This window comes from Cherax quadricarinatus, chromosome 43 (genome assembly GCF_038502225.1).
Source record: "Cherax quadricarinatus isolate ZL_2023a chromosome 43, ASM3850222v1, whole genome shotgun sequence".
NCBI lineage: Eukaryota > Metazoa > Arthropoda > Malacostraca > Decapoda > Parastacidae > Cherax > Cherax quadricarinatus.
Genome location: NC_091334.1, coordinates 9,171,961 through 9,194,678, shown reverse-complemented (window position 1 = coordinate 9,194,678; position 22,718 = coordinate 9,171,961). Strand labels below are relative to the sequence as shown.

Sequence of the window (22,718 nt, the reverse complement as noted above, 5' to 3'; positions counted from 1 at the left end):
ATTGTGACCTCTTGTGTCTGTGTCCCATCTCTGGAACATCCCGTCTTTGTCCACCTTGTCTATTCCGCGCAGTTTTATATGTCGTTATCATGTCTCCCCTGACCCTCCTGTCCTCCAGTGTCGTCAGGCCGATTTCCCTCAACCTTTCTTCGTAGGACAATCCCCATAGCTCTGGGACTAGTCTTGTTGCAAACCTTTGCACCTTCTCTAATTTCTTGACGTGCTTGACTAGGTGTGGATTCCAAACTTGTGCTGCATACTCCAGTATGGGCCTGACGTAAATGGTATACAGAGTCTTGAACGAATCCTTGCTGAGGTATCGGAACGCTATCCGTAGGTTTGCCAGGCGCCCGTATGCTGCAGCAGTTATCTGATTGATGTGCGCCTCAGGAGATATGCTCGGTGTTATACTCACCCCCAGATCTTTTTCCTTGAGTGAAGTTTGCAGTCTTTGGCCATCTAAACTATATTGTGTCTGCGGTCTTCTTTGCCCTTCCCCAATCTTCATGACTTTGCATTTGGCAGGGTTAAACTCAAGGAGCCAGTTACTGGACCAGGCTTGTAGCCTGTCCAGGTCTGTTTGTAGTCCTGCCTGATCCTCATCCGATTTGATTCTTCTCATTAACTTCACATCATCTGCAAACAAGGACACTTCTGAGTCTATCCCTTCCGTTATGTCGTTCACATATACCAAAAACAGCACAGGTCCTAGGACTGACCCCTGTGGAACCCCGCTTGTCACAGGCGCCCACTCTGACACCTCGTCACGTACCATGACTCGTTGTTGCCTCCCTGTCAGGTATTCTCTGATCCATTGCAGTGCCTTTCCTGTTATGTGTGCCTGATCCTCTAGCTTTTGCAGTAACCTCTTGTGAGGAACTGTGTCGAAGGCCTTCTTGCAGTCCAAAAAAATGCAGTCGATCCACCCCTCTCTCTCTCTTGTCTTACTTCTGTCACCTTATCATAAAACTAGTAGGTTTGTGATACAGGATTTTCCTTCCCTGAAACCGTGCTGGTTGTCAATTATACACTTGTTTCTTTCCAGGTGCTCCACCACTCTCCTCCTGATGATCTTCTCCATGACCTTGCATACTATACACGTTAGTGATACAGGTCTGTAGTTTAGTGCCTCATGTCTGTCTCCCTTTTTAAAAATTGGGACTACATTTGCCATCTTCCATACCTCGGGGAGTTGCCTAGTTTCAAATGATGTGTTGAAGATCTTTGTTAATGGTACACACAATATCTTTGCTCCCTCTTTAAGGACCCACGGAGAGATGTCTGGTCCCACCGCCTTTGAGGTGTCAAGTTCGCACAGCAGCTTCTTCACCTCCTCCTTGGTTATATGTATTTCATCCAGCACTTGCTGGTTCCCCCCCCCCCCCTGTTCTGATTTCCTGGAGTCCTACTGGTTTCCACTGTAAATACTTCTTTAAATCTCGTGTTGAGCTCCTAACATACCTCCCGGTCGTTTCTTGTGAATTCCCCATCACCCTTCCTCAGTCTGATTACCTGGTCCTTGACTGTTGTTTTCCTCCTGATGTGGCTGTACAACAGCTTCGGGTCAGTCTTGACTTTTGATGCTATGTCATTTTCATATTGTCGCTGAGCCTCCCTTCTTATCTGTGCATATTCGTTTCTGGCTCTTCTGCTAATCTCTTTATTTTCCTGAGTTCTCTGTCTTCTGTACCTTTTCCATTCTCTAGTACACCTAGTTTTTGCCTCCCTACACCTTTGGGTGAACCAAGGACTCGTTCTGTTCTTCCCATTATTTCTGTTTCCCTTGGGAACAAACCTCTCCTCTGCCTCCTTGCATTTTGTTGCCACATAGTCCATCATTTCTTGTACTGGTTTTCCTGTCAGTTCCCTCTCCCACTGAATGTCTTGAAGGAAGTTCCTCATGCCTGGGTAGTTCCCCCTTTTGTAGTTTGGTTTTTCCCACCCTATTCCTGCTACTCTCTCCACTTGGAGCTCAACTATGTAGTCGAAGCACAGAACCACATGATCACTAGCTGCCAGGGGCCTTTCATACATGATATCCTCGATGTCCGAACAACTCAAGGTGAATACAAGGTCCAGTCTAGCTGGTTCATCCTCTCCTCTCTCTCTGGTAGTGTCTCATGTTGATGCATGAGGTTTTCCAGTACCACATCCATCATCTTGGCTCTCCATGTTTCGGGACCCCCATGGGGCTCCAGGTTTTCCCAGTCAATCTCCTTGTGATTGAAATCACCCATAACTAGTAACTTTGCTCCTCCCATGTGTGCTCTCCTGGCCACCTCGGCTAGTGTGTCGACCATTGCTCTGTTGCTCTCATCGTATTCTTCTCTTGGCCTCCTGCAGTTTTGCGGTGGGTTGTACATTACTGCAATTATCACCTTATGTCCCTCAGACTGGATTGTTCCTACTAAGTAGTCCCTTTCGCCCGTGCCATCCATTCCTTCCATTTTCTCAAAACCCCACTGGTTTTTAATGAGCAGTGCAACTCCTCCTCCCCCTCTCCTCCCTCTGTCTTTCCTGAGGATTTGATATCCAGATGGAAAGATTGAATCTGTTATTATTCTGGTGAGTTTTGTTTCTGTGAGTGCTATTATGTCTGGGGATGTCTCCTTGATCCTTTCGTGCCACTCCTCATACTTATTTGTTATTCCATCTGCATTTGTGTGTGTGTGTGTGTGTGTGTGTGTGTGTGTGCGGTCGTGTCTTCTGGCAACTAATTTCCTTGAAATAATTAAAATGCTTTCTATCCAACAAATATAATCTGTAATACACTTATATAAAACATTCATTTACCGTGAGTGTATATCTTTTGATATACATGTATAGCATGTATATAGCTTACTAACGTGTGTCACGTATTATAATCAGTGTATACAAGTGCAGTATATAGAGCAGAAGACTTATACCCAACAGTGTAGTCCTGTATTACGTACGGGGTTAGTCCACAGTGTAACATCAGTGGTATAAACAATTCAGCAGTGTAACATCAGTGGTATTAACAATTCAGCAGTGTAACATCAGTGGTATTAACAATTCAGCAGTGTAACATCAGTGGTATTAACAATTCAGCAGTGTAACATCAGTGGTCATTCTCTACGCGATCAGTGTACTGAAACATGACTGTGAAGGTTGTGTACTGAGTTGTGATGCAGTCAGCACCCCGCCAGTGTCCTCCCAGCCTCCAGCATGTCTCACACTGCACACCTGTGTCCTCCCAGCCTCCAGCATGTCTCACACCCACTACACACCTGTGTCCTCCCAGCCTCCAGCATGTCTCACACTGCACACCTGTGTCCTCCCAGCCTCCAGCATGTCTCACACTGCACACCTGTGTCCTCCCAGCCTCCAGCATGTCTCACACCCACTACACACCTGTGTCCTCCCAGCCTCCAGCATGTCTCACACTGCACACCTGTGTCCTCCCAGCCTCCAGCATGTCTCACACCCACTACACACCTGTGTCCTCCCAGCCTCCAGCATGTCTCACACTGCACACCTGTGTCCTCCCAGCCTCCAGCATGTCTCACACCCACTACACACCTGTGTCCTCCCAGCCTCCAGCATGTCTCACACTACACACCTGTGTCCTCCCAGCCTCCAGCATGTCTCACACTACACACCTGTGTCCTCCCAGCCTCCAGCATGTCTCACACTACACACCTGTGTCCTCCCAGCCTCCAGCATGTCTCACACCCACTACACACCTGTGTCCTCCCAGCCTCCAGCATGTCTCACACTACACACCTGTGTCCTCCCAGCCTCCAGCATGTCTCACACTACACACCTGTGTCCTCCCAGCCTCCAGCATGTCTCACACTACACACCTGTGTCCTCCCAGCCTCCAGCATGTCTCACACTACACACCTGTGTCCTCCCAGCCTCCAGCATGTCTCACACTACACACCTGTGTCCTCCCAGCCTCCAGCATGTCTCACACTCACTACACACCTGTGTGCTCCCAGCCTCCAGCATGTCTCACACTCACTACACACCTGTTTCTTCCCAGCCTCCAGCATGTCTCACACTCACTACACACCTGTGTCTTCCCAGGCTCCAGCATGTCTCACACTCACTACACACCTGTGTGCTCCCAGCCTCCAGCATGTCTCACACTCACTACACACCTGTGTCTTCCCAGCCTCCAGCATGTCTCACACTCACTACACACCTGTGTCCTCCCAGCCTCCAGCATGTCTCACAATCACTACACACCTGTGTCTTCCCAGCCTCCAGCATGTCTCACACTCACTACACACCTGTGTCCTCCCAGCCTCCAGCATGTCACACTCACTACACACCTGTGTCCCAGCCTCCAGCATGTCTCACACTCACTACACACCTGTGTCTTCCCAGCCTCCAGCATGTCTTCCACTCACTACACACCTGTGTCCTCCCAGCCTCAAGCATGTCTCACACTCACTACACACCTGTGTCCTCTCAGCCTCCAGCATGTCTCACACTCACTACACACCTGTGTCCTCCCAGCCTCCAGCACGTCTCACACTCACTACACACCTGTGTCCTCCCAGCCTCCAGCATGTCTCACATTCACTACACACCTGTGTCCTCCCAGCCTCCAGCATGTCTCACTCACTACACACCTGTGTCCTCCCAGCCTCCAGCACGTCTTACACTCACTGCACACCTGTGTCCTCCCAGCCTCCAACATGTGTCACATTCACTACACACCTGTGTCCTCCCAGCCTCCAGCATGTCTCACACTCACTACACACCTGTGTCCTCCCAGCCTCCAGCATGTCTCACACTCACTACACACCTGTATCCTTTCAGCCTCCAGCACGTCTCACACTCACTACACACCTGTGTCCTCCCAGCCTCCAGCATGTCTCACATTCACTACACACCTGTGTCCTCCCAGCCTCCAGCATGTCTCACATTCACTACACACCTGCGTCCTCTCAGCCTCCAGCACGTCTCACACTCACTACACACCTGTGTCCTGTCAGCCTCCAGCATGTCTCACACTCCCTACACACCTGTGTCCTCCCAGCCTCCAGCATGTCTCACACTAACTACACACCTGTGTCCTTCCAGCCTCCAGCATGTCTCACACTCACTACACACCTGTGTGCTCCCAGCCTCCAGCATGTCTCACACTCACTACACACCTGTGTGCTCCCAGCCTCCAGCATGTCTCACACTCACTACACACCTGTGTCTTCCCAGCCTCCAGCATGTCTCACACTCACTACACACCTGTGTCCTCCCACCCTCCAGCATGTCTCACACTCACTACACACCTGTGTCCTCCCAGCCTCCAGCATGTCTCACACTCACTACACACCTGTGTGCTCCCAGCCTCCAGCATGTCTCACACTCACTACACACCTGTGTCCTCCCAGCCTCCAGCATGTCTCACACTCACTACACACCTGTGTCTTCCCAGCCTCCAGCATGTCTCACACTCACTACACACCTGTGTCCTCCCACCCTCCAGCATGTCTCACACTCACTACACACCTGTGTCCTCCCAGCCTCCAGCATGTCTCACACTCACTACACACCTGTGTGCTCCCAGCCTCCAGCATGGCTCACACTCACTACACACCTGTGTCCTCCCAGCCTCCAGCATGTCTCACACTCACTACACACCTGTGTGCTCCCAGCCTCCAGCATGTCTCACACTCACTACACACCTGTGTCCTCCCAGCCTCCAGCATGTCTCACACTCACTACACACCTGTGTGCTCCCAGCCTCCAGCATGTCTCACACTCACTACACACCTGTGTGCTCCCAGCCTCCAGCATGTCTCACACTCACTACACACCTGTGTCCTCCCAGCCTCCAGCATGTCTCACACTCACTACACACCTGTGTCCTCCCAGCCTCCAGCATGTCTCACACTCACTACACACCTGTGTCTTCCCAGCCTCCAGCATGTCTCACACACACACACACACATGTGCACCACGACTTACACACATGTGCAACACAACTTGCGCACATGTGCACCACAACTTACATACATGTGCACCACAACTTACACACATGTGCAAAACAACTTACACACATGTGCATCACGACTTATATGTGCACCACGACTTACACACATGTGCATCACAACTTACACACATGTACACCACAACTTACACACATGTGCACCACGACTTACATGTGCACCACGACTTACACACATGTGCACAACGACTTACACACATGTGCACCACGACTTACACACATGTGCACCACGACTTACACACATGTTCACCACGACTTACACACATGTGCACCACAACTTACACACATGTGCACCACGACTTACTCACATGTGCACCACAACTTACACACATGTGCACCACGACTTACACACATGTGCACCACGACTTACACACATGTGCACCACAACTTACATGTGCACCACGACTTACATGTGCACCACGACTTACACACATGTGCACCACGACTTACATGTGCACCACGACTTACATGTGCACCACAACTTACACACATGTGCACCACAACTTACACACATGTGCACCACGACTTACACACATGTGCACCACAACTTACATGTGCACCACGACTTACACACATGTGCACCACGACATACACACATGTGCACCACGCCTTACACACATGTGCACCACGACTTACATGTGCACCACGACTTACACACATGTGCACCACAACTTACACACATGTGCACCACAACTTATATGTGCACCACAACTTACACACATGTGCACCACAACTTACATGTGCACCACGACTTACACATGTGCACCACGACTAACATGTGCACCACATCTTACATGTGCACCACTACTTATACACATGTGCACCACAACTTACACACTTGTGCACCACAACTTACACACATGTGCACCACGACTTACACATGTGCACCACGACTTACACACATGTGCACCACAACCTACATGTGCACCACGACTTACACACATGTGCACCACAACTTACACACATGTGCACCACAACTTACACACATGTGCACCACGACTTACACATGTGCACCACGACTTACACACATGTGCACCACGACTTACACACATGTGCACCACGACTTACACACATGTGCATCACAACTTACACACATGTGCACTACAACTTACACACATGTGCACGACGACTTACACACATGTGCACCACAACTTACACACATGTGCACCACGACTTATACACATGTGCACCACAACTTACACACATGTGCACCACGACTTACACACATGTGCACCACAACTTACATGTGCACCACAACTTACATGTGCACCACAACTTACACACATGTGCACCACAATTTACACACAGGTGCACCACAACTTACACACATGTGCACCACAACTTACACACATGTGCACCACAACTTACACATGTGCACCACAACTTACACACGTGCACCACGACTTACATGTGCACCACGACTTACACACATCTGCACCACAACTTGCACACATGTGCACCACAACTTACACACATGTGCACCACAACTTACCTGTGCACTACAACTTACACACATGTGCACCACAAGTTACACGCAACTTACATACATGTGCACCACAACTTACCTGTGCACTACAACTTACATGTGCACCACAAGTTACACACATGTGCACCACAACTTACACATGTGCACCACGACTTACACACATGTGCACCAAGACTTACACACATGTGCACCACAACTTACATGTGCACAACAACTTACACACATGTGCACCACAACTTGCATGTGCACCACAACTTACATGTGCACAACAACTTACACACATGTGCACCACAACTTGCATGTGCACCACAACTTACACACATGTGCACCACAACTTACACACATTTGCACCACGACTTACATGTGCACCACGACTTACACACATGTGCACCACAACTTACACACATGTGCACCACAACTTACATGTGCACCACAACTTACATGTGCGGTACAACGTACACACATGTGCACCACAACTTACATGTGCACCACAACTTACACACATGTGCACCACGACTTACACACATGTGCACCACGACTTACACACATGTGGACCAAGACTTACATGTGCACCACAACTTACATGTGCACCACAACTTACACACATGTGCACCACAACTTACACACATGTGCACCACAGCTTACACACATGTGCACCACAACTTGCACACATGTGCACCACATCTTACACACATGTGCACCACAACTTACCTGTGCACTACAACTTACACACATGTGCACCACAAGTTACACATGTGCACCACAACTTACACACATGTGCACCACGACTTACATGTGCACCACGACTTACACACATGTGCACCAAGATTTACACACATGTGCACCACAACTTACATGTGCACCACAACTTGCACACATGTGCACAACTTACACACATGTGCACCACAACTTACACACATGTGTAATACGACTTACACACATGTGCACCACAACTTACACACTTGTGCACCACAACTTACATGTGCACCACAACTTACACACTTGTGCACCACAACTTACATGTGCACCACAACTTACACACATGTGCACCACAACTTACACATGTGCACCACAACTTACACACATGTGCACCACGACTTACACACATGTGCACCACGACTTACGCAAATGTGCACCACGACTTACATGTGCACCACGACTTACACACATGTGCACCACGACTTACATGTGCACCACAACTTACACACATGTGCACCACAATTAACATGTGTGCTACAACTTACACACATGTGCACCACAAGTTACACACATGTCAGGGGTATTGGGTATGTCAGGGGTACTGGGTATGTCTTGGGTACTGGGTATGTCAGGGGTACTGGGTATGTCTGGGGTACTGGGTATGTCAGGGGTACTGGGTATGTCTTTGGTACTGGGTATGTCATGGGTACTGGGTATGTCATGGGTACTGGGTATGTCAGGGGTACTGGGTATGTCAGGGGTACTGTGTATGTCTGGGGTACTGGGTATGTCTTTGGTACTGGGTATGTCATGGGTACTGGGTATGCCATGGGTACTGGGTATGTCAGGAGTACTGGGTATGTCTGGGGTACTGGGTATGTCATGGGTACTGGGTATGTCAGTGGTACTGGGTATGTCTTTGGTACTGGGTATGTCATGGGTACTGGGTATGTCATGGGGACTGGGTAAGTCTGGGGTACTGGGTATGTCAGGGTACTTGGTATGTCTTGGGTACTGGGTATGTCAGGGGTACTGGGTATGTCAGGGTACTGGGTATGTCTTGGGTACTGGGTATGTCATGGGTACTGGGTGTGTCAGGGGAACTGGGTATGACTGGGGTACTGGGTATGTCAGGGGTACTGGGTATGTCTTTGGTACTGGGTATGTCATGGGTACTGGGTATGTCATTGGTACTGGTTATGTCAGGGGTACTGGGTATGTGGGGTACTGGGTATGTCATGGGTACTGGGTATGTCAGGGGTACTGGGTATGTCTGGCACTGGGTATGTCATGGGTACTGGGCATGTCATGGGTACTGGGTATGTCTGGGGTACTGGGTGTGTCAGGGTACTGGGTATGTCTTGGGTACTGGGTATGCCAGGGTACGGGGTATGTCAGGGGTACTGGGTATGTCATGGGTACTGGGTGTCAGGGGAACTGGGTATGTCTGGGGTACTGGGTATGTCAGGGTACTGGGTATGTCTTTGGTACTGGGTATGTCATGGGTACTGGGTATGTCATTGGTACTGGTTATGTCAGGGGTACTGGGTATGTCTGGGGTACTGGGTATGTAATGGGTACTGGGTATGTCAGGGGTACTGGGTATGTCTGGTACTGGGTATGTCGTGGGTACTGGGTATGTCATGGGTACTGGGTATGTCTGGGGTACTGGGTGTGTCAGGGTACTGGGTATGTCTTGGGTACTGGGTATGTCAGGGTACTGGGTATGTCAGGGGTACTGGGTATCATGGGTACTGGGTATGTCAGGGGTACTGGGTGTGTCTTGGGTACTGGGTATGTCAGGGGTACTGGGTATGTCTTGGGTACTGGGTATGTCATGGGTACTGGGTATGTCAGGGGTACTGGGTATGTCTGGGGTATTGGGTATGTCAGGGGTACTGGGTATGTCATGGGTACTGGGTATGTCATGGGTACTATGTATGTCCGGGGTACTGGGTATGTCAGGGGTACTGGGTATGTCTTGGGTACTGGGTATGTCAGTGGTACTGGGTATGTCAGGGGTACTGGGTATGTCAGGGGTACTGGGTATGTCTTGTGTACTGGGTATGTCATGGGTACTGGGTATGTCAGGGGTACTGGGTATGTCTGGGGTACTGGATATGTCAGGGTTACTGGGTGTGTTGGGTACTGGGTATGTCAGGGGTACTGGGTATGTCTTTGGTACTGGGTATGTCAGGGGTACTGGGTATGTCTTGGGTACTGGGTATGTCAGGGGTACTGGGTATGTCTGGGGTAATGGGTATGTCTTTGGTACTGGGTATGTCTTTGGTACTGGGTATGTCTTTGGTACTGGGTATGTCATGGGTACTGGGTATGTCATGGGTACTGGGTATGTCAGGGGTACTGGGTATGTCTGGGGTACTGGGTATGTCTTTGGTACTGGGTATGTCATGGGTACTGGGTATGTCATGGGTACTGGGTATGTCAGGAGTACTGGGTATGTCTGGGGTACTGGGTATGTCATGGGTACTGGGTATGTCAGTGGTACTGGGTATGTCTTTGGTACTAGGTATGTCATGGGTACTGGGTATGTCATGGGGACTGGGTATGTCTGGGGTACTGGGTATGTCAGGGTACTTGGTATGTCTTGGGTACTGGGTATGTCAGGGTACTGGGTATGTCATGGGTACTGGGTATGTCATGGGTACTGGGTATGTCAGGGGTACTGGGTATGTCAGGGTACTGGGTATGTCTTGGGTACTGGGTATGTCATGGGTACTGGGTGTGTCAGGGGAACTGGGTATGTCTGGGGTACTGGGTATGTCAGGGGTACTGGGTATGTCTTTGGTACTGGGTATGTCATGGGTACTGGGTATGTCATTGGTACTGGTTATGTCAGGGGTACTGGGTATGTCTGGGGTACTGGGTGTCATGGGTACTGGGTATGTCAGGGGTACTGGGTATGTCTGGCACTGGGTATGTCATGGGTACTGGGTATGTCTGGGGTACTGGGTGTGTCAGGGTACTGGGTATGTCTTGGGTACTGGGTATGTCAGGGTACTGGGTATGTCAGGGGTACTGGGTATGTCATGGGTACTGGGTGTGTCAGGGGAACTGGGTATGTCTGGGGTACTGGGTATGTCAGGGGTCTTGGGTATGTCTTTGGTACTGGGTATGTCATGGTTACTGGGTATGTCATTGGTACTGGTTATGTCAGGGGTACTGGGTATGTCTGGGGTACTGGGTATGTCATGGGTACTGGGTATGTCAGGGGTACTGGGTATGTCTGGTACTGGGTATGTCATGGGTACTGGGTATGTCATGGGTACTGGGTATGTCATGGGTACTGGGTATGTCTGGGGTACTGGGTGTGTCAGGGTACTGGGTATGTCTTGGGTACTGGCTATGTCAGGTTACTGGGTATGTCAGGGGTACTGGGTATGTCATTGGTACTGGGTATGTCAGGGGTACTGGGTATGTCATGGTACTGGGTATGTCTTGAGTAATGGGTATGTCATGGGTACTGGGTATATCAGGGGTACTGGGTATAACTGGGGTACTGGGTATGTCTTGTGTACTGGGTATGTCAGGGTACTGGGTATGTCTTGGGTACTGGGTATGTCTTGGGTACTGGGTTTGTCTTGGGTACTGGGTATGTCAGGGTACTGGATATGTCTTTGGTACTGGGTATGTCAGGGTACTGGATATGTCTTGGGTACTGGGTATGTCGGGTACTGGGTATGTCTTGGGTACTGGGTATGTCATTGGTACTGGGTGTGTCTTGGTTACTGGGTATGTCATTGGTACTGGGTATGTCATGGGTACTGGGTATGTCATGGGTACTGGGTATGTCAGGGTACTGGGTATGTCTTGGGTACTGGGTATGTCAGGGTATTGGGTATGTATTGGTTACTGGGTATGTCAGGGTTACTGGTATGTCATGGGTACTGGGTATGTCATGGGTACTGGGTATGTCAGGGGTACTGGGTATGTCTGGGGTACTGGGTATGTCATGGGTACTGGGTATGTCAGGGTTACTGGTATGTCATGGGTATTGGGTATGTCTTGGGTACTGGGTTTGTCTTGGGTACTGGGTATGTCAGGGGTAATGGGTATGTCTTGGGTACTGGGTATGTCAGGGTACTGGATATGTCTTGGGTACTGGGTATGTCGGGTACTGGGTATGTCTTGGGTACTGGGTATGTCATTGGTACTGGGTGTCTTGGTTACTGGGTATGTAATTGGTACTGGGTATGTCATGGGTACTGGGTATGTCATGGGTACTGGGTATGTCAGGGTACTGGGTATGTCTTGGGTACTGGGTATGTCAGGGTATTGGGTATGTCTTGGTTACTGGGTATGTCAGGGTTACTGGTATGTCATGGGTACTGGGTATGTCATGGGTACTGGGTATGTCAGGGGTACTGGGTATGTCATGGGTACTGGGTATGTCATGGGTACTGGGTATGTCTTGGTTAGGAGTACTGGGTATGTCTCGTATGGGTACTGGATATGTCTTGGTTAGGCGTACTGGGTATGTCGAGTATGGGTACTGGATATGTCTTGTTTAGGGGTACTGGGTATGGGTACTGGGAATTTTGCAAGGTAGGTTAATCTTTAAAAAAAGTACAAATGCAGCACAGTGTTATGCTGTATTGAGTACATTACGCCTACTGGAAAGTACTCGAGGGTCTGGTCCTAAATCTGCACCCCGCCAGAGATATGGGAGGAAGTGAAAGATAAACTCAGTGAAAAGCAGGGGTGCAGTGAGCACAATAAGGGAACACTGTATCAACATTCGTGGTCTCACATTATTTAACATCTTACCAGAAGGTATCAGAAACACTGCTGGAAGAAGTGTAGAAGCCTTTAAGACGAAACTGGACAAGTATCTTCACTATGTGCCAGATCAGGCTGCGGGCCACCACCAGCAGCAGCCTGGTTGACCACGCAAGCACCAGACGAGCCTGGCCCATGGCCGGGCTTCGAGAGTAGTAAGACTCATCAAAGGTATATCAAAGGTAAAGGTACACAATGGGTAAGGTACACAGTGGGTTTTATCAAGTCGCAAACAATACAACAGTGATTTTATGAGGCAGGGTGATGGTGTTTGTACGAACAGTGTTTGTTATCATGCTGGGTTATAGTGTTTAGTTTCCTGCATTGACTTGTATGGCAACCAACCTTGTGTGTGTGTGTGCCTGTTTGTGCACCTGTGTGTATGTGTGCCTGTCTGTGCACCTGTGTGTATGTGTGCCTGTCTGTGCACCTGTGTGTATGTGTGCCTGTCTGTGCACCTGTGTGTATGTGTGCCTGTCTGTGCACCTGTGTGTATGTGTGCCTGTCTGTGCACCTGTGTGTATGTGTGCCTGTCTGTGCACCTGTGTTTATGTGTACTCACCTGTTTGTGGTTGCAGAGGCCGAATCGCAGCTCCTGGCCCCGGGTCTTCACTTGTCGCTACTAGGTTCACTCTCTCCATGCTCCATGGTCTTTATCACACTGCTTTTTAAAGCTATGTATGGATCCTGCCTCCACTACATCACTCTTCAGATTGTTCCACTTCCTTACAACTCTGTGACTGAAGAAATACTTCCTAACATCCCTGTGACTCATCTGAGTTTTCAGCTTCCAGTTAAAACCCCTTGTTGCTGTGTCCCATCTCTGAAACATCCTGTCTCTATCCACTTTGTCAATTCCTCACAGTATTTTATATGCCCTTACCCTGTGTCCCCTGTCCCTCCTGTCCTCCAGTGTCGTCTCGTTGATTATCCTTAACTTCTCCTCGAAGGACATTCCCCTTAGCTCTGGGACTAGTATTCCTGTAAATCTTTGCACTTTCTGTAATTTCTTCACGTGCTTGGCCAGGTATGGATTCCATACTGGTGCTGTATACTCCAGTATGGGCCTGACGTACGCAGTGTACTGTGTTGAACGATTCCTTACTGAGATGTCGAAACGCTATTCTTAGATTTGCCAGACGCCCATATGCTGCAGCAGTTGTTTGGTTGATGTGCACCTTAGAAGATGTGCTCGGTATTATACTCACCCCAAGATCCTTTTCCTCGAGTGAGGTTTGCAGTCTTTGGACACGTCGCCTGTACTCTGTCTGCGGTCTTCTTTGACCTTCCCCAATCTTCATGACTTTGCACTTTGTGAGGTTAAACTCCAGGAGCCAATTATTGGACCAGGCTTGCAGCCTGATACTCATCCGCTTCACGTCGTCTGCAAACAGGGACACCTTTTAATCTGTCCCTTCCGTCATGTCATTCACATATACGAGAAACAGCACCGGCCCTTGGACTGACCCTTGTGGAACCCTGTCTGCCACAGGCACCCACTCTAACACCTCGTCACGTCCCATCACTCGTTGTTTCCTTAGTGTTCGGTATTCCCTGATCCATTGCAGTACTTTTCCTGTTATTCCTGCCTGCTTCTCTAGCTTTTATACTAATATCTTGTGTGGAACTGTGTTGAAATCCTTCTTACAGTCCAAGAAAATGCAGTCTACCCATACCCACCCTCCCTCTCTCTCTCTCTCTCTCTCTCTCTCTCTCTCTCTCTCTCTCTCTCTCTCTCTCTCTCTCTCTTTCTCTTTCTCTTTCTCTTTCTCTCTCTCTCCTGTCTTACTTTTGTCACCTTGTCGTAAAACTCCGGTAGGTTTGTGACACTGGATTTTCCCTCCCTGAGACCGTGCTGGTTATCGTGTATAAACTCGTTCTTTTCTAGATGCTCTGTTAGTCTTTCCCTGATAATCTTCTCCATGACTTTGCATAGTATACATGTCAGTGACACTGATCTGTAATATAATGCTGCCTGTCTCCTTTCTTAAAAATTGGGACTACATTTGTGTCTTCAACACCTCAGTTAGTTGCTCTGTTTCGATAGATGTGTTGAAGATTGTTGTTAGTAGCGCACACAGTGCCTCTATTTCCTCACTCAGGACCCATAGAAAGATGTTTGGTCCCATTGCCTTTGGGATATCTAGTTCACTTAGCAGCCTGTTTACCTCCTCCTTGGTTGTGTGTAACATGTCCATCACTTGTTGGTGTACCCTACCATTCTGGTTTACTGTAGTTCAGTCTGTCTTCGGTGAAAATACCTCCTTGAATCTCGTATTTAGGTCTTGGTTGTTTTTTGTGATCTCCCCTCCTTCCTCAGCCTTGACTTTTTTCCTCCTGATGTGGCTGTACAACAGCTTTGGGTCAGATTTAGCTTTCGATGTTATGTCATTCTCGTATTGCTGCTGCGCCTCCCTCCTTATCTATACATATTCATTTCTGGCTCTTTATCTAATCTTTATTTCCCTGGGTCCTTTATCTTCTGTACTTTTTCCATTTTCTAGCACACTTAGTTTTGGCTTCTCTACACCTTTGGGTGGACCAAGGACTTGTTCTGTTCTTCCCATTGTTTCTGTTCCCCTTAGGTATGGACCTTTCCTCTACCTCTTTGCATTTTGTAGTCATGTATTCCATCATTTTATTCACTGTTGTTTTTCCACCATTTCTCTTTCCTGCTGTATCTCACGCATGAAATTACTCATACCTCATATAGTTTAAGTTCTCTCATCCTTCTCGTGCTGCTTTCGTCTTTGCTTTTAACTCTACAATGTATTCAAAGCTCAGGACCACGTAATCACTAGCTCTGAGGGACCTTTCGTATGTGATGTCCCCAATGTCTGAACTACTCAGGGTGAATATGAGGTCCAGTCTTGCTGGTTTATCCTCTCCTCTTTCTCTGGTAGTGTCCCTAACATGTTGATGCATGAGGTTTCCCAGTACCACCTCCATCATCGTAGCGTTCCACGTTTCTTATCCCCCATGTGGCTCCAGGTTTTCTCAATCTCCTTGTGATTGAAATCACCCAGAACTTGTAACTTTGCCCTGCCCATATGAGTCCTGGCCACCTCAGCTAGTGTATCTACCATTGCTCTGTTGCTTTCATCATATTCTTGTCTTGGCCTTCTGTTATTCTGTGGTGGGTTGTACATCACTGTCTGAAGTGTTCCTGCTATGTACTCCCTTGATTCCATTCTGTCCACTCCTTCTAACTCCTCAAAACTCTACTGATTTTTGATGAGCAGTGCAACTCCACTTTCTCTAGTCCCTCTTTCTTTCCTCGGGATCTGATATCCAGCGGGAAATATTGTGTCTGTTATCATTCCTGTGAGCTTGGTTTCCATGAGTGTTATGATGTCTGGTTATGTCTGTCTGCGTTGGTGTCCCATACCTTCAGCTTCTCTTCCAAAATTGTATTCTGGGGGGTTTGTGGGGCTGGAGGAGTGGTAGACCTGGCAGGGTGCTATGGGAGGCTGCTGTGTAGGTGGGGGCTGGGGTGAGGGCTCTGAGTGTGGAGTGTGGTTTGAGTTGGGTTAATTTGTTTGTTGCGGTGTTCTGTGTGTGTGTGTGTGTACTCACCTATTTGTACTCACCTATTTGTGGTTGCAGGGGTCGAGTCACAGCTCCTGGCCCCGCCTCTTCGCTGATTGCTACTAGGTCCTCTCTCTCCCTGCCCCATGAGCTCTATCATACCTCGCCTTAAAACTATGTATGGTTCCTGCCTCCACCACATCACTTTCTAGGCTATTCCACGGCCTGACTACTCTATGACTGAAGAAATACTTCCTAACATCCCTTTGATTCATCTGAGTCTTCAACTTCCAATTGTGACCTCTTGTGTCTGTGTCCCATCTCTGGAACATCCCGTCTTTGTCCACCTTGACTATTCTGCGCAGTATTTTATATGTCGTTATCATGTCTCCCCTGACCCTCCTGGCCTCCAGTGTCGTCAGGCCGATTTCCCTCAACCTTTCTTCGTACGACAATCCCCGTAGCTCTGGGACTAGTCTTGTTGCAAACCTTTGCACTTTCTCTAATTTTTTGACGTGTGTGTGTGTGTGTGTGTGTGTGTGTGTGTGTGTGTGTGTGTGTGTGTGTGTGTGTTAGTGTGTGTGTGTGTGTGTGTGGGTGTGTGTGTGTGTGTGTGTGTGTGTGTGTTAGTGTGTGTGTGTGTGTGTGTGTGTGTGTGTGTGTGTGTTAGTGTGTGTGTGTGTGTGTGTGTGTGTGTGTGTGTGTTAGTGTATGTGTGTGTGTGTATGTGTGTGTGTGTGTGTGTGTGTGTGTGTGTACGTGTGTGTGTGTGTGTGTGTGTACGTGTGTGTGTACGTGTGTTAGCACATCTGCTGTAATGTTTGGAGCAGTTGTTGGTAGGCTCTTCCAAGGAATTTGACCTGCCCCACCCCGTCCTCGGATCAAACCTCATTATCTCCCATTCCCCATGTGTTGTATGACCCCTAACGGGTTTGGCGTTCCTCCATCATTATCATAATTATCATTATTTTTTTCATTATTATTGTTATTATCATTACGCTGCGTCAGTCTTCTAGCTAACTGGTGTCTTAAACACAATAATTCTTCATGGTTTTGCTGCATCAGAATTACTGAGGAAGTTAACGAGGGTGACTGAGGTTATTATTAGTAATTATGTTAAAGAAAACGTGAGGTGGGAGGTGGGAGGGGTAACTATCTTGTTATGAGAGTGAAGATGATAGGAGGGGAGATTACAGGAGGGTAGATGATAGGAGGGTAGATGATAGGAGGGGAGATTATAGGAGGGTAGACGATAGGAGGGTAGATGATAGGAGGGGAGATTACAGGAGGGTAGATGATAGGAGGGAAGATGATGGGAGGGTAGATGATAGGAGGGAAGATGATGGGAGGGTAGATGATAGGAGGGAAGATGATGGGAGGGTAGATGATAGGAGGGAAGATGATGGGAGGGTAGATGATAGGAGGGAAGATGATGGGAGGGTAGATGATAGGAGGGAAGATGATGGGAGGGTAGATGATAGGAGGGAAGATGATGGGAGGGTAGATGATAGGAGGGAAGATGATGGGAGGGTAGATGATAGGAGGGAAGATGATGGGAGGGTAGATGATAGGAGGGAAGATGATGGGAGGGTAGATGATAGGAGGGAAGATGATGGGAGGGTAGATGATAGGAGGGAAGATGATGGGAGGGTAGATGATAGGAGGGAAGATGATGGGAGGGTAGATGATAGGAGGGAAGATGATGGGAGGGTAGATGATAGGAGGGAAGATGATGGGAGGGTAGATAGGGTAGATAGAACGGAAGATGATAGGGCAGATGATAAGAAGGTATATGATAGGAGGGTAGATGATAGGGTAGGTAATAGGAAGGTAGATGATAGGAGGGTAGATGATAGGGTAGGTAATAGGAGGGTAGATGATAGGAAGGTAGATGATAGGGTAGGTAATAGGAAGGTAGATGATAGGAAGGTAGATGATAGGAAGGTAGATGATAGGAAGGTAGATGATAGGAAGGTAGATGATAGGAAGGTAGAAGATAGGAAGGTAGATGATAGGAAGGTAGATGATAGGAAGGTAGATGATAGGAAGGTAGATGATAGGAAGGTAGATGATAGGAAGGTAGATGATAGGAAGGTAGATGATAGGGTAGATGATAGGAGGGAAGATAATAGGAGGGAAGATAATAGGAGGGAAGATAATAGGAGGGAAGATAATAGGAGGGTAGATGATAGGAAGGTAGATGATAGGGTAGATGATAGGAGGGAAGATAATAGGAGGGAAGATAATAGGAGGGAAGATAATAGGAGGGAAGATAATAGGAGGGTAGATGATAGGAAGGTAGATGATAGGGTAGATGATAGGAAGGTAGATGATAGGAGGGTAGATAATAGGGTAGATAGGAGGGAAAACGATAGGGAAGATGATAGGAGGGAAGATGATAGGAAGGTAGATGATAGGAGGGAAGATAATAGGATAGACGATAGGAGGGAAGATAATAGGAGGGTAGATGATAGGAGGGTAGATAATAGGAGGGTAGATAATAGGAGGGAAGATAATAGGAGGGAAGATAATAGGAGGGTAGATGATAGGAGGGAAGATAATAGGAGGATAGACGATAGGAGGGAAGATAATAGAAGGGTAGATGATAGGAGGGTAGATAATAGGAGGGAAGATAATAGGAGGGTAGATGATAGGAAGGTAGATGATAGGGTAGATGATAGGAGGGAAGATAATAGGAGGGAAGATAATAGGAGGGAAGATAATAGGAGGGAAGATAATAGGAGGGAAGATAATAGGAGGGTAGATGATAGGAAGGTAGATGATAGGGTAGATGATAGGAGGGAAGATAATAGGATAGACGATAGGAGGGAAGATAATAGGAGGGTAGATGATAGGAAGGTAGATGATAGGGTAGATGATAGGAGGGAAGATAATAGGAGGGTAGACGATAGGAGGGAAGATAATAGGAGGGTAGATGATAGGAAGGTAGATGATAGGGTAGATGATAGGAGGGAAGATAATAGGAGGGAAGATAATAGGAGGGTAGACGATAGGAGGGAAGATAATAGGAGGGTAGATGATAGGAAGGTAGATGATAGGGTAGATGATAGGAGGGAAGATAATAGGAGGGAAGATAATAGGAGGGAAGATAATAGGAGGGTAGATGATAGGAAGGTAGATAATAGGAGGGAAGATAATAGGAGGGAAGATAATAGGAGGGTAGATGATAGGAGGGAAGATAATAGGAGGATAGACGATAGGAGGGAAGATAATAGAAGGGTAGATGATAGGAGGGTAGATAATAGGAGGGAAGATAATAGGAGGGAAGATAATAGAAGGGTAGATGATAGGAGGGTAGATAATAGGAGGGAAGATAATAGGAGGGAAGATAATAGAAGGGTAGATGATAGGAGGGTAGATAATAGGAGGGAAGATAATAGGAGGGAAGATAATAGGAGGGTAGATGATAGGAGGGAAGATAATAGGAGGGAAGATAATAGAAGGGTAGATGATAGGAGGGTAGATAATAGGAGGGAAGATAATAGGAGGGAAGATAATAGAAGGGTAGATGATAGGAGGGTAGATAATAGGAGGGAAGATAATAGGAGGGAAGATAATAGGAGGGTAGATGATAGGAGGGAAGATAATAGGAGGGAAGATAATAGAAGGGTAGATGATAGGAGGGTAGATAATAGGAGGGAAGATAATAGGAGGGAAGATAATAGGAGGGTAGATGATAGGAGGGAAGATAATATGAGGATAGACGATAGGAGGGAAGATAATAGGAGGGAAGATAATAGAAGGGTAGATGATAGGAGGGAAGATAATATGAGGATAGACGATAGGAGGGAAGATAATAGGAGGGAAGATAATAGAAGGGTAGATGATAGGAGGGAAGATAATATGAGGATAGACGATAGGAGGGAAGATAATAGGAGGGAAGATAATAGGAGGGTAGATGATAGGAGGGAAGATAATATGAGGATAGACGATAGGAGGGAAGATAATAGGAGGGAAGATAATAGGAGGGTAGATGATAGGAGGGAAGATAATATGAGGATAGACGATAGGAGGGAAGATAATAGGAGGGAAGATAATAGAAGGGTAGATGATAGGAGGGTAGATAATAGGATGGAAGATAATAGGAGGGTAGATGAGAGGGAAGATAATAGGAGGGGACATAATAGGAGGGTAGATGATAGGAGGGGACATAATAGGAGGGTAGATGATAGGAGGGGAGATAATAGGAGGGGAGATGATAGGAGGGGAGATGATAGGAGGGGAGATGATAGGAGGGGAGATGATAGGAGGGAAGATGATAGGAGGGGAGATGATAGGAGGGGAGATGATAGGAGGGTAGATGATAGGAGGGGACATAATAGGAGGGTAGATGATAGGAGGGGAGATAATAGGAGGGGAGATGATAGGAGGGGAGATGATAGGAGGGGAGATGATAGGAGGGGAGATGATAGGAGGGAAGATGATAGGAGGGGAGATGATAGGAGGGGAGATGATAGGAGGGGAGATGATAGGAGGGGAGATGATAGGAGGGGAGATGATAGGAGGGGAGATGATAGGAGGGGAGATGATAGGAGGGGAGATGATAGGAGGGGAGATGATAGGAGGGGAGATGATAGGAGGGGAGATGATAGGAGGGGAGATGATAGGAGGGAAGATGATAGGAGGGGAGATGATAGGAGGGGAGATGATAGGAGGGTAGATGATAGGAGGGGACATAATAGGAGGGTAGATGATAGGAGGGGAGATAATAGGAGGGGAGATGATAGGAGGGGAGATGATAGGAGGGGAGATGATAGGAGGGGAGATGATAGGAGGGAAGATGATAGGAGGGGAGATGATAGGAGGGGAGATGATAGGAGGGGAGATGATAGGAGGGGAGATGATAGGAGGGGAGATGATAGGAGGGGAGATGATAGGAGGGGAGATGATAGGAGGGGAGATGATAGGAGGGGAGATGATAGGAGGGGAGATGATAGGAGGGGAGATGATAGGAGGGGAGATGATAGGAGGGGAGATGATAGGAGGGGAGATGATAGGAGGGTAGATGATAGGAGGGGAGATGATAGGAGGGGAGATGATAGGAGGGTAGATGATAGGAGGGTAGATGATAGGAGGGGAGATAATAGGAGGGGAGATAATAGGAGGGGAGATGATAGGAGGGGAGATGATAGGAGGGGAGATGATAGGAGGGGAGATGATAGGAGGGAAGATGATAGGAGGGGAGATGATAGGAGGGGAGATGATAGGAGGGGAGATGATAGGAGGGTAGATGATAGGAGGGTAGATGATAGGAGGGTAGATGATAGGAGGGGAGATAATAGGAGGGGAGATAATAGGAGGGGAGATAATAGGAGGGGAGATGATAGGAGGGGAGATGATAGGAGGGAAGATAATAGGACATAAATTACGAGTGACTGAAGTAGACTTTTTACAAGGTTAGGTTAAGGTTCCTAACTTTATTTACAAGCTAAGATCTGTTACCTACAGACACCACACTCTCTGTGTATATACTGAGAGACATACATCTCTCTGTGTATATACTGAGAGACATAATCTCTCTGTGTATATACTGAGAGACATAATCTCTCTGTGTATATACTGAGAGACATAATCTCTCTGTGTATATACTGAGAGACATAATCTCTCTGTGTATATACTGAGAGACATAATCTCTCTGTGTATATACTGAGAGACATAATCTCTCTGTGTATATACTGAGAGACATAATCTCTCTGTGTATATACTGAGAGACATAATCTCTCTGTGTATATACTGAGAGACATAATCTCTCTGTGTATATACTGAGAGACATACATCTCTCTGTGTATATACTGAGAGACATAATCTCTCTGTGTATATACTGAGAGACATAATCTCTCTGTGTATATACTGAGAGACATAAGCTCTCTGTGTATATACTGAGAGACATAATCTCTCTGTGTATATACTGAGAGACATAATCTCTCTGTGTATATACTGAGAGACATAATCTCTCTGTGTATATACTGAGAGACATAAGCTCTCTGTGTATATACTGAGATACATAAGCTCTATGTGTATATACTGAGAGACATAAGCTCTCTGTGTATATACTGAGAGACAAGCTCTCTGTGTATATACTGAGAGACATAAGCTCTCTGTGTATATACTGAGAGACATACATCTCTCTGTGTATATACTGAGAGACATACATCTCTCTGTGTATATACTGAGAGACATAAGCTCTCTGTGTATATACTGAGA

At 47.5% G+C, this 22,718-nt stretch overlaps 1 protein-coding gene across 2 annotated transcripts in view; it reads left to right on the top strand.

The window, feature by feature from the left end:
• Positions 1 to 22,718, top strand: part of LOC128694245 (repulsive guidance molecule B) — a 329,138-nt gene that overhangs the window by 197,579 nt on the left and 108,841 nt on the right. The gene's annotated exons all lie outside the window — the stretch shown is intronic.